This window comes from Passer domesticus, chromosome 2 (genome assembly GCF_036417665.1).
Source record: "Passer domesticus isolate bPasDom1 chromosome 2, bPasDom1.hap1, whole genome shotgun sequence".
Lineage (NCBI taxonomy): Eukaryota > Metazoa > Chordata > Aves > Passeriformes > Passeridae > Passer > Passer domesticus.
Genome location: NC_087475.1, coordinates 37,171,661 through 37,185,370, shown reverse-complemented (window position 1 = coordinate 37,185,370; position 13,710 = coordinate 37,171,661). Strand labels below are relative to the sequence as shown.

The 13,710-nt window shown below is 35.6% G+C and overlaps 1 long non-coding RNA gene across 1 annotated transcript; it reads left to right on the top strand.

Annotated features, from left to right (window-relative positions):
• The first annotated feature begins 9,332 nt into the window (after window positions 1-9,332).
• LOC135295325 (uncharacterized) lies at window positions 9,333-13,338 on the top strand. The gene is made up of 3 exons (XR_010357378.1): window positions 9,333-9,434; window positions 12,512-12,573; window positions 13,207-13,338. It is a non-coding gene; the product is annotated as an uncharacterized LOC135295325 (long non-coding RNA).
• Window positions 13,339-13,710: the final 372 nt, after the last annotated feature.

Below are 13,710 nucleotides of genomic sequence, written 5' to 3'. Positions count from 1 at the left end.
ACATTAAAAAAAAAAATAACCACTTTGGAGAATTAGGTGTGAAAAACTCACCCTTATTGTTTTTACTTCATTACATACATATCAGTCTTCCCCAAGGAAACACAAACAGCTTCATTTTGAATCTGAACACAAAATTCAGTTTATTATAATGACCTAATATCCACAAGTACAGAATACACAAAAATAAGATTTAATTTCTTCCTTTTTCTTCTATGATTGCTGCAAAATGTTAAAATCATGACACTAATAATTTTTTATTGTCAAGAGAGTCATGGCATTTGACTGACAGGAGCATAAGTCCAGAGTCATAGTCACATTACTGTATTTTAACAACTGTGTACCATCTGAGTCTCATTGATCTCCTGTGTGCTTGCATCAGTATTTGAATTTTGATTAATTCACCTTCACTGTGGTCTGGATCATGATGAATCCTTTCACAATTGCTGCACATTTGTGATTACCCAACCACAGATCAGAGTTTAAATATGACTGCTGTCTGTATTCTACCCATTCAGCCTCTGTGACTCTTTCAGCTCACCTTACTGTGCTAATAAATTTGGCTGCACATAAGGAAGACTAGGTGAATGTGAAAGCATGTAGCATAGCAGCAGAAGTAGGATTATGTGAACTTTTATAACTCTTTAGATAATATTCTTTACTCCACTGAACAACTTTATGTCCCTGATTGTTTCAAAGGTAGCAGCCGCTGTAGTTTGAATCACACTCAAGCATGACTTTCCAAGAGACGTAAGAGAGGAATTCTGGGAGAGAACAAAGCAGGGCTTGCCCAAGACATGCTTTGGTTTGTCTTGTAACTATGAAGTGTACAGAAAGTTTTTATACACTTTCATCTAATTTTTGACATGTCAGTTAATGGTAAGTTGAATTTTTCCCTTAGGACACCCATCCCTTTGGGGCAAGGTCTTCTGGATTTGAAGTCATGACAAATGTGAACCACAGAAAAGGAAAGTGTGGCATAATAGAAACAAGCTTATATAGGGACTCAACTGAGAAGAAAAAACTCATTACTCATAACTTATTTATTCCATGAGAAGCAAAATGTATAAACAAACCTAATAGATTCACATTTCTCCCAAAAATTCCTACTTAATTTCTTGTTAAGGATTACTGTCTTTATAATATGAAGGGTATTAAATGGTTGATGTTTTAAACGAGTAATCTCTAATTGTATTATTGACATCATTATACAAATATGAAAGGCAGCAAAGCAGAGGAAAAATGTGAAAATGCTACTACAAAACTCTTTTCTTACTGCAGTTTTCTGTTTTAGTACCTTTACTGTGAACAAGTTTATAAATAGTTTATTAGCAAGGCACAAATTTAATGTTCAGTACAAAGAAATTTACAGCTTCATCAAAACTCTTAAAAGTATGTTTATAGGTATCTGCAAATTAGATTGGTAAAAATAAGGCGTATATGTCTTGTTCTGAATGAATGCATACGTCTTGAGTTATTTTAACAAACTATTTTCAATTATGTCTTTTCCCATTCCCCTTTCTAAAATTTAGTTTCAAAGCCATGAAGGTAAAAATGGATTAAAATCCTAAGAATATCGTCTCTTAGATAAAACAAGAAAAAAATCTCAGCGCTGCAAGAGCCCTTTTGTATGTAAGACACAGGTTGAAGAAACTAACAGAGTATCACCAAGGCATACTTAATTTTCTTAAAGAATGTGATAGAAAAATGTACTGCAACACTGTCTTATAAGAAAATGAATGGATGGTACACCACAGGGCTTTTTTTTATTTTAGGAAGCAGTGTACAACCTTCAGTACACTCTATCAAGAGTGGTAACAGTTCATATTAATGTCAGCTCAGATGAATCCTTTAAGTTTACAAAACTTCTATCTGTGAATTTCAGAATTAAGTCTGTAAGATGCCTCATGCATAAAATGTCACCTTTAAAATATCGCTTTGAAATAAAATATTTGTTCACAAATAAACTCAATAGCAAAAAACAGGAACATATTTTCATTAAACATCTTATTTAAAGATGTTTTAGATTATATTTATCTTTAGTAACTTTTTGATCAAGTCAAGCATGTAACAGACTCTAGCAACTTATATTTCAAAAATGCAGGAAAATATATTAGTATTTCAAATATTTATAATATATGGATGCAGTAAAAGTATTCACATTAATACTAATATTTCTGATTATGGTAGAAAATGAAAAGAGCTATTAGAAGTCACAGTATAAAATTATATTATATAATATAATTTTTCCTTAATTGTTCATGTTTGTTTACATGCTTTATGAACATTTTAAAGGATAGTAGCTTGCTTCAGCAAGAATAAAAATACTGATTAGATCAAATGAAAACAGAAGTAGTATTATCCAAAGAAATTGTCACCAGGGTTCCCATTCTTTGATCTTAATTTCTTGGTTTAAAGCTGTGGGAATTCCCACAGCTGTTGCAAAATTTGAACCCAAGAAGCAATAGTAAAACATAAAATTTTGAATTGTAATATTTCAGTTATTTACATCTTGAAAATCATCAAAAATAAAAATAGTTCCTTATTTGTTGCTTTTCTTGCATTCATCTAGCTGCTACAAAAGAGAAGCTTCATTCAGCAAAAAGCAAATCTCTCTAGAGAAGCTGAATTTTTTGCAGTCTATAAATAAAATAAGCATTTTTAAGTAGCATTTTTTTTTTCAGATTTTGGACTTCTGCTTCAATGTTACATGAACTGTGGCTTGAAAATGTGTGCTTCTTTCAGGTGTCTGAAAAAGAAGTCTAAGTTGTCCAGATATTTATGAGGCAAAATTAATCTGACACAGACTTCTTTAATTTGAAATCGATATATCAGATAATGAAAAATATCAGATTTTTTCTCTCTCTCTCTTTAGGAAGAATGGTGTATTTTACCTGTCAATTCAGTTCTGGTTTATTTTCTTCTACTCTCACTAGTGCACTGTGTGTTACTCCTTTCCCACATCTCCCCAGTATTTCACTTCATTTTGTTGTTCTTTTTCCTAATATTTGATAGGTGACTTCCACTCAGCCCCAGGGTAGAAGGTGGAGAATTTAGAAGAAAATGGTTTATACTGATAAAGAACCAGAATGCCTGCATTGATTTGCCATATTCTATTATCTTGTGTTGGAACCTACAATATATATTTATAGACACATCATAGAAAACTTGTGATCTATCTCACAAAAAATATTTTTGTAGATGTGAGGTGTAATACATATCCAGGTACTTATTCAGCTTAAGTAATAGCTGAGCAGCAGGAAAAAGACTGAAGTAAAAAATTAGTTGAAATATGTTTAGTTTTTCCTAAGTTTAAGCACTGAAATACTTTATCTCATACTGTCTAAACAAAAGGAACCACTTTATTCATTTTGGCTGAGATAGTTTCCTTCCCAGTACCTGTTATTAGGGCTGTGTTTTGGATTTTTCCTGGAAATAGTGTTGAAAATGTAGAGGGTTTTATTATTCCTGAGCAGGGCTTATAAAGAGCCTTTTTGCTTGTTGTACTGACACGCTGAAAAGGAGGCTGAAGGGACACAGGCTGAGGGGACACAGGAGGATGGAGGAGACACGGTCAGGACAGGTGGCCCCGACTGACCAAAGGGATTTTCTAGACCATGTAGCATCGTGCTCAGCATATAAACTGGGGGGAAGAAGGAGAAAGGGGGCCACAACTGGAGTGATGGCATTTGTCTTCCAAAATCGTGATTCCATAGGATGGGGTCCTTCTCTCCTGGAGATGGCTGAACACCAGCCTGTCCTTGGGAAGCAGTCATTTAATTCCTTGTTTTTCTTTGCTTGCCTGTGTAGCTTTTGCTTTCCCTTTTAAACTGTTTTTATCCCAGCCTACAAGTTCTCTTGTTTTTTCCCTTTCCAGTTTTCTCCCTGATCCTGCTGCTGGGGGACTGGGTGAGTGGCTGTGTGGTGCTTGGTTGCTGGCTTATGTTGCTGCATTACATCTTCCTATCACCCACTGCTGAAATAGATGAATATTTAATTATGAACATATGCACTCAAGGAAATCACAGATAGGGAAAGAACCCTTCCAACTAATAATTCACTCTGTTTCCGTGACATTGAAATATTACTTCCTACAATGTCTCTTGTCCAGATGAGCTTTAAGTGTCTTATATTATTTGGCTGCCACACTTTCCTTAGCCATCATTTTAACAAAGTAATCACAGTTCATTGCCAGAAAATGTATACAGATGTTCAAACAAAACATCCTTTCTTAACTTTAATTCTTATGATCTTATATCACCGATCATTTGAAATAATACTTGTTCTATTGTTGGTGTACGCAGCTGCACATGGCAATATCCCATATTTTACAAGCTGAAAAGCTAATTATATGTATAATACTCAAGTAAATGAATCACTTCTTAATTCCTAAACTTACTTTTTCTTGGAACTGTGGCCCAGAGTCTGCACAGGAATGTCTGCATTAACAGGTGGAGTGAAACAAGAGGCATTAATACATACAGCAATACTGATGTTGAGGATCTGATGCTCACACTGGATTTGCTCTAAAGCAAAACTCCAGAATTACTATTATGGAGACCCAAATCTCTCGAGACTGCATCTGTCTTTCCATGCAAAGAAAGCAACCCCCTTTTTTGTTCTGATATTGCTCTACTATGCAAATTAGACAGTGGGAATAAGACAAATATTACTTCCAAAGTATACTCCTGTCTAATCTAAAACTGCCATGTAGATGTGGTTAGTTCCAAAGTGACTACATCTTCATTTAGTGATTGCCACAAAACTACACATCACAAATGAGATCATATGTTTGGTCTATGATTCATCTCTGCAGCTCAAAATTCTTGTAATGAAGTATTGTGGCCAGTGGAAACGCCAAATTCCAATTGAAGTTACAATTCAATATCCCAAAGGCTTTTTCATATTGTGTTTTGCAAGTCTTTTTTCTATTTTATATCCTTGCTGTAGGTTATATATTCTTAACCTTATCCAGTTGCAACATCTCTGTTCTGAACATCACATAAGGTGCAATTATTTTTAGTACTGGTAAAGATAATTAACCATTGAAACAATGTAGGGTCATGTTGAATTCTCTAAAATGTAAAGTTTTAAAATTGAGAACAGATTCATTTCTCAAATGCAGAACCTTACTCATACTGAAGTTATATAGACATCACTTGTTAAAATTCTGTAGTCTGTGTTATGCAGGAGGTCAGACTAGATGATCATTATAGTTCCTGCTGATCTTAAAATTTATGGAACTGTGAAACATTTTGGTATTTTATGTGCATATTACTAATCTCTTCCCTTGGAGGTTTTCATAACACCTCCCAAATGAATTTAGTATTATCTCTGAATTTCATTTACATGCTGTAAATTCAGCTGAATATATTGCCGTTTATCAGTGCACTGTTTGCAGTCCTTCAGCAAGTTTTCATTCTGGGTGACAGTGTTCATATCCATGCCAATTTGGATTAATTTTGTGAGCAGGATTTCGTTTGACACTATATCAAATGCTTTAATAAAAGCTAGATATATCACATCTACTTCATTCCCCTCATCAACTGGTTTCATCGCTTTATCAAAACAAAGTATTAATGTTTGTCTGGAATGATTTGTACCTTGCTGATCTATTTCTAATTTTGATCATGGGTCACCAAATGAGATGTGCTAAAGGGTGTTATAGATGCTTTCTTTACAAACTAAAGCCTTTAAAATCATACAAGAGGATGAACCTTGCACGAATTTGTGATTTTGGAATACATTCATATTTCCTGTCTACTCACCTCCCACAGCTGAAAAACATGCATATTCCTCTAAGTTTTGAAGACACTCAGAAATAGTCATTGTCAATAAATGTGGTCAGAGATTTATCTCAATTTGGTTCGTTTGACAAAACAATATAAGTAATATATACTTTTTTTTATTTTTACATTGTGAACAAATAGTTATATGGTTAGGGTTGAATATGGCTGCCTTATGAAAATATTTTTAGTCACAAATTCCATCTTTCACATCCCTGAATATACAATAAACCCGATTACGGGGCTCTCCAATATTCGCTGCATATCTCCCAGGCTCTGAAACTGACTGTAAAAGCTTTTACTAATAATGTATAAATAGAAAAAAGATAAACATCTCTCACACATCTTAATTTGGAAGACCAAAATAAAATAAGAAAAAAAAAGGGAAAATTAGGGTACACCTCTGCTAATAGTCAAACATGTAAATCTGGACTCTTCAACCCTTCACAGTCCTGCAGGGTGAAATCTGAGAATTAAGTTAGTTCAGGATGAGTCTTTGTTGAAGGTTGTTTTGCTGCATTCTGAGTGAAAAAAAGAAAAAAAACCCACCACCACTAAATATGGGGCTCTTTGATAATCTGTATTCCATGCCAGTATACAGGTACATAAATGTTCTGTCTTTAAAAACTTATGTCCCTGAAAGGACCATATTGACAAAAATCTATGCTGAAGAATTCATCAAAATGCCTTTTAGTTTTGTTTTCTTCTGGAATTTCAGAATATTTAAAAAATAATAAGGGCCCCAAAACTGACTTATCAGCTGGACATATTAATAAAATGTACAGATCTGTAAATAATAATTTTATTCTAATTTTTCATGAAAATATTTATAAAAGCAATGGCTTCTGGCAGCTTTGATGGGGTGCCAATTTTCTGAAATAGGCTGTTGTACAAAGGCACTTCCAAAAATTCCTTGAGTCTGTAAATGAAAATTAATTAATTGGAAGAAAATTAATCTTGGGATAAAAATAGCTATTAAGTCATGACCTTCTGTATTTGTCTGAAAGTACTGTATTCTTTTTAGAACCAAACCAAGATATTTGTTCTTATCTCCACTCCCTTGCAGAGATGTACATTATTGTTATGATATCAAGCTCTTACTTCTTTACAAGTTTTGAGAGGAAGCTCAATATAATATGACAGAATTTACTTTCTTATTTAGTTCATTATCATCTAGTAAAGGATACTGTCTCATACTGAAATATGGGATTTTATAAGTTATCTCATAAATCATGAGTTGTCATAGACCATAAGTGCCACAAGTAAGATTTTTCAGCAATTCAAACATAAGTGACCCTGCATTTCCTGCTTTGGTTTAGGTGGTTGTTGTCTATTATATTTAGCAAAATAATTGAATTTCTTAAATAGTTTCTTAAGTGAAATAATTAATGCTTTCCAAAATTTTCATGCTGTTTTTCACCAAATAGCTATATAAGAACATTTTCACGTTCTAAAAATAACTTTCAGTCATTTTGCTTTTATTAGAGATTCTCTCATTAAGTCACTCTGATTCCCAACATAATCTTTTAGCTTCCTTGGCCTTTTTCATATCTGCTTCATTTGCTTCATTCCCTTGGCTGCTTCTACAAGATCTGTAGGTCATGTATCTACTCTCCTCCATGGCCCGTCCATACTTCAGGGTGTTCAGCATCACACAGAGAGAAACATCCAAGTAAACCAGTGAACTGAATTTTCATTTTCTGTTTCTATTTACAGAATAGCAACCAAAATAAGAATCTGCTTAGTGCTGGATTCTTAAGTCTTCAATATTCCAGGAAAAATATAGGAAATTAATTTTCTGAAGTAATTTTTTTCTGCCCAGTTTGCACCTATTTCAGGGAGGCTATTACTGTATGTAAGCACACTTCCTTAAATAGGATAATGTGATATTTTGCACATTATAAGTTCCTACTTATAAGTTCCTACTGGGTTCAGATCGGTAAATATCTAGATGCATATTCCCTTTGGTTTGATATAGATTTTTGTAATAGTAATGGAACAATTCTATTGTTTTCAGGAATTCAAGAACAGACCTTTTGTATGATTAAATTGAACAGGAAAACATTCTTTATTTAAAAAATTGTTTGGTACACTCTTCACAAAAGGAGCTGTAAGATGTAACTCGTCAATGCTGATGTGCCCCAGTATATTTTTGTCCAACATATCTCTGTCCTGTGTTTTTATCCCATGCTTTTTCAAAATTAAAAGGAGCTGAGGGGGTTTGGTTACTGCAATTAGTCTAAACTTCCTTGGAATTCACAGGTTTAATATTTAAAATTATAAATACTTTGTTAGTAATCTTGTGTGCTTGAGGGGTGTGTGTGTCTATACAAAAATATGTACACCCCTGTGACAAATTAGCCATCTGTTTTAGCATTTATTTGTGACATGAGACAAAACTTCACATCTCAAAATAGACAAAACTGATTCTTCTCCCACTATCTTCTACATTTTACCAGAAAAGTTCAGGGGAAATATTTTCAAAGCAAAATAAATACATTAACATAACCACTCTTGCAAATTCTGGTCTATTTGCAATCATATGCAAACCATAGAGAGAAAGGATAAATAGTTCCAGAATTAACTGCATGATCTGAATGTATACCATGCTCTGCAGATCTCCTCACACTGTCATTTTTGTTCACATATTTGGCACTAGAACTTGCAAGAAGTTTCTGAGTAACAACAGAGTGGGTCATTTTTGCAATGTCATACTGCCTCAGAGAAAAAAGAGAAGTCCAGAGGAATAGTAACTCTGTAAGGAGTGACAAAGATGATAATATATGCAGTGCTCCTAATATCATAGATTCAGTGTAGGAAGAAGGGGAAAGCAGATGATAGTATGTGCTGAAAAGGTTTATACCCGGCTGTACAATTTCTTGAAATATATTATTAACAGGTTGTTAATAATTATTTTAAAGATATTGTATTATTTTAAAGATATTGGCTAGCATGCTATTCAATGAAACTACACTGTTAAATATAAATTGCACTGAAGAAAATTCATCAACATCTGCAGGTTTCATGAGGAGGCAATTAACTATCAGTTTTCTATGAAACAGTGGTTGCCAACATTTGTAGACATCTGCAGCATATGAAAACGGCCATCTCTACCCTGCACAGTATCATTAAACTTGAAGATCAGTGTGTGCTGTAGAAGGAATAGGCTCTATGTGTTGCTTTACATAAATTGAATCCATCTTAACTAGCATAACTTCAAGGGAGAAATACAAAAATAGGGAGATGCCATGTGTATCCAAAAATGATCATGCAGGTTAAAGTTTGTGAGTAAGAACACAGCTTGCAGTTTTCTTGATTGCATTTGGCTGTAGAATCTTCTTTTTCAGTTTCTTGGCAGCGTGGGGGGTGGGGGATGGATATTAAATTGTTTGATTTTCAGTTTGAGATAAAAACTGAGCAGAGAGAATGTCTGGTAATTTTTATACTCTTTCCCCCCCACCCCCGATTTGGCTCAGTATCTATATCTTGTTTTTTTACTAGACTTTCTTTCCAAACACAATTTCTTTTTAAATAGAGACTTGTGTTTGTCAGCTAGCTCTCCAGGGTCTTTTCCTATTACCTCCGTAAAGAACTCCTTAGACGTTACAGAACCACTTCTGGGAAGGCTTTCTCAGCAGAGTTTTCCTTGAGGTGAGATTTGTTGACTTCCATTTTAGAATCCTCCCTGAAAAAACTCTTTCTTTTCCCTATGCCTCCCCTCTTAGTAGATGACTGGTACCTGTGAGCTGCTGCATTCTCAGAACACAAACTCTTCCTCTCACTCTGCACTATGAAAATGTAATATGACCAGCGTCTTAAAACCATTTAATCCCATTTTGGTAGCTGCTTTACAATCTCCTTTTTGCATGCACTTCCAGGATCCCTGTTAAAATTACATTATTAGGACTCCTCTGCGTAACAATCCTAAACTGCTGTAGCTGAGAATGGCTGGAATCCTCTGCACTATGTGTGTTCAAGTTTATTCTTTTGTGGAATGATATGTTACTACCAAAATGTACGTGAAGGAAGGGATAACCTATCAGCTGGTCTAGAAAGATATCTCATGTACTTGAGCTGAATTGATTCCTTGGTGTAAGGAATAGGTTTTTCAGCACATTATAAGGTAGCATGAAGAGAGAAAATTACACAGAAAACCTGAGGTAGTGTCCTGCTTGTCCTGCCTGCTAGACATTAATTTCCAAAGTGGATTTCTTCAGAACTGTTTCAGCATGGCACTCAGCTCTATTAAGAGGTGCTTTCCTTCCAACCTCTTCCAATTTCCCTGTTGTATTAGTAGCATTCTCACTACAGTCAGAAGTGAGAATGCTAATAATCCCCTGACACAGAAGCCAGGAGTGGTAAGATCAAGTCTAGGTCATTCACATCTTAGGTGGGGGAGCAAAACAAATGGTAGAATGAAGAGAGTAATGAGAAGTTAAATTATCCACCCTTTTCTGCTCCTTTGCCAAGACAAGGAGAAAAGGGGCAAAAAATGGAAAGCTGTGAAAGATTAGTCACCCTCTACTGTCTGCTCCTGGGACAGAGCTGCTGTGTGCTGCCTCTCCTCCCCTCTTCCAACCCCCCAGTTCTGTCTGGCCCCAGGATTAGGAGCAAGCCCCTCACAACCAGAGCTTCTATTGGAAACAGAAGTTCCATCTGCTGAGGGTTTATGGGACTGGACCCATAATTTGCTCAATTACTAGTGTAAAGAAAACCATAGGGAACCTGAGTAACAGCAACTCCTAACCAAGCACATTTGCACTTCATCTGAAACTCTGTATGATTTATCAGGATCACACCCCCTCCTTCTCCAGGATCTAAAGCAATTTGTGAAGCTTAAATCAACTATTAAATATATAACTAGGAGATAAAATCACAAACCCAGATCTAATTGGTATAGCTTAAATTAAGTTTTACATTTATTGCTGGGAGATAAAATTTGGATAGAATAACTATTACAACAGAATTAGGTAAAAGAAAATAGGTATGGTGTGGGACCTATGGCAACTTTTATTTAAAACACATGTTTGGTGGAGGCAGCAGTCTGCAGAAAACATCTGATACTACTACACTGTAGTGGCCATTTGTTAGACCAACACCCTTTTGAGCAGTGAGGCAAAAAAAAATTAAGTCTTAAACACAATGTTGGTTTTGGAAAATATATAAGAACAGCGAAAGTTCAGTCAATAAGGCAGGCAGGTTATGTGTACAGGCTGCTGCAATAATCAATGTCCCAAGGAATATTTTTTAGGAGCAAATTTCTTATGAAGGTTTAAAAGTACATTCTAACACAAACTAAACAACTGGGACAGATTAACTTGTGAAGATAATTTCAGAATATTATTATCCAAGGGGACAGAGAGTAGAAAGAAAATAAATTATGAAATTAAAATTTAAACAGTGTAGTTTGTTTTTATTTCCAGTATAACAGACCTTGTCTTAGGTTTTTCATGTTTTCATTCTCAGTATGCCCTTTCATTTCCTTTTGTAATTTTATAATAGGAAATATTGAATCATATTTGTGTATCAGTTATTCATATTGAAAAGTTCAACAGTCCTCTTCAACAGATGCAATTTGTTAGTTTCTGAAGTAGAGAATAATCTGGGTTGCTAGGGCCCTCTGGACATCACTGGTGTAGTGTTGGCTGAAAGGAAGGCATATTTTAGAGTTTAGTGATGTTACTCAGGGTCTTGTCTGGGAAACATATTCAATTTCCTCAAAGAGACAGCCTTTCTCATCAAGCTGTACTCAACTTATTCCATTGCTTAACCAGAGTCACTGTAGATTTTTTCCCACACATCTAAAAGGAAATTCTTTTGCTGCAGCTTGTGTCCTGTGTCTTTCCTCCTTCCAGTGTGCACTTAAAGGAGTCAAGAGGAGTCAAGGCCAGACTCTTCTATGACCACTAATTAGGTAGTTGAAGACCTTGATTAGATGATTTCTCCTAATCTTCTTTTTCTAAATTTTAGTACAAATTTCATTAAATCTTAAATGTAAGAATTTTTTGGTCACTCAAAATTTGCAGAAGCCTGAAGGAGAGCATACCTATAAGAAGGAAGTAGACAATGATAGTCAAAGTAACAATTTGCACCTAGTAATTTTTCCTTTTTTTGTAATAAGAATTAAAAAGAAATTAAATTTATATTTATGTTGTGCCAGACCGTTCCAAGCAAACCTGCCAGAAATTTCCTTTTTTAGACCTCTGAAGCAAGGTGAAATAGTGTGAACAGAAGTGTTCTAAGGAGAAAGGCACAGGAGACAGGCTCATGCATAAAAACACTCAAAATTTCTCAATTCTTCACACAAATGAGAACAACTCTTAAGTGAGCACTTTCTGGGAAACATCACTCTTACCTGCACAGGAGAGTTCATGCTCAAAAGATCACATAAAGAACTCTGCTTTAAAATCTCCAGCTTGAGTTGCCCTGTTTAATAAAGATGATGACTGTTCAGTGACCTCTGTCACTGAGTGTTTCTTATCCCCATATTGCCCAACAGACTTGTAAGTGTTTGCACTTGTGCAAATACTTTCTGATTCCTGACAGATCCCACTGAAAGTTTGGCATAGTTAATATTTTTAAGCTCTTTTTTTGTTGTTTTTAATCAACTTTTGCTTTTTCTACTGGTTCAGGTATTCTTCATTCTTACATTTCAGCATAATTAAGTCCAGAAGCTCAAAGGGATTTCCAGAAGACAATTTTAATTATACCTTTCCCTCTTTTCATAGGGACTGGTTCAGATAACCAGAATATCCTCCATATGGAAGAGATGGAGATATACCACAAACAGGTAAAGTGAGCTGAGCTTAAACCTAGTTTTAGGATTAGCCTTTGCCACCCTTATTTCCATTAAGAGGCTTCCAAAAGAGGTTTGTAGTAGAGGAAGATGTTAATCTCCTGAGCTGAAGCAAATAACTGCAGCAGTTCTTGTGAATGACAGCCACTTCCAGACACTTGCTCTATGGCATCTGGAGCAGGTTATCACCAGAGACAAAGAAATAAAATGTGGGTGTTCTGCATTTCAAAGCCACATGCCTAGGCAAAATCTAATTTTTAATGCCCTTTTCATCTCCCTTTAATGGCTCTACTTGACAAACCTTCACTTCTCTGTAATGGATATTCTGTGCCCATATCATTACTTATCTGCTCTGTGTACCTGTGGACAGGTACATTAAATCAGTCAGTTCATTTGGTTTAGCCTCTACAGCTGGTTTTTTTCTTAGAAGACTTAAGTTGTTATTTAGCCCCAGCCAGCAACCAAGCCCTACAAAGGTGCTTGCCCTCCCACCAGCAGGATCGGGGAGACAATCAGAAGAGTAAAAGATGGAAAACCCTTGGGATGAGACAGTTTAATGGGGAAAGCAAAAACTGCACATGCAAGAGAAACAAAACAAGAAATTAATTCTCTGTTTCCTTTGGACAGGCAGGAGTTCAGCCATCTCCAGGAAAGCTGGACCCCCTCACATGTGATGGTGACTTGGGAAGACAAATGCCATTGCTCCAAACATGACCCCCACTCATCCTTCTTCTCCCCACTTCTTTATACACCAAGCACGATGCCACATGGTCTGAAATATCCCTTTGGTCAGTTGGGGTCACCTGTCCTGGCTGTGTCTCCTCCCAACCTCCCCTGCACCCCCAACTTCCTGGCCAGCACAGCAGTAGGAAAAGCAGAAAAAAGCCTTGTCTCTGTTTAAACCCTGCTCAGCAATAACAAAAACATCTCTTTATTATCAACCCTGTGTTTAGCACAAAACAAAAACACAGCCCCACACCAGCCACTGTGAAGAAAATTATCTTTACCCCAGCCCAAACTAGCACCACATTGGACAACAGAGAGTCAAGGGTACGCACTGAAAATCATCTTTAAAATAAAACATTATGTATGCACTCAAAATTATATCCTGTAAAAGAGGGTATTATAAAG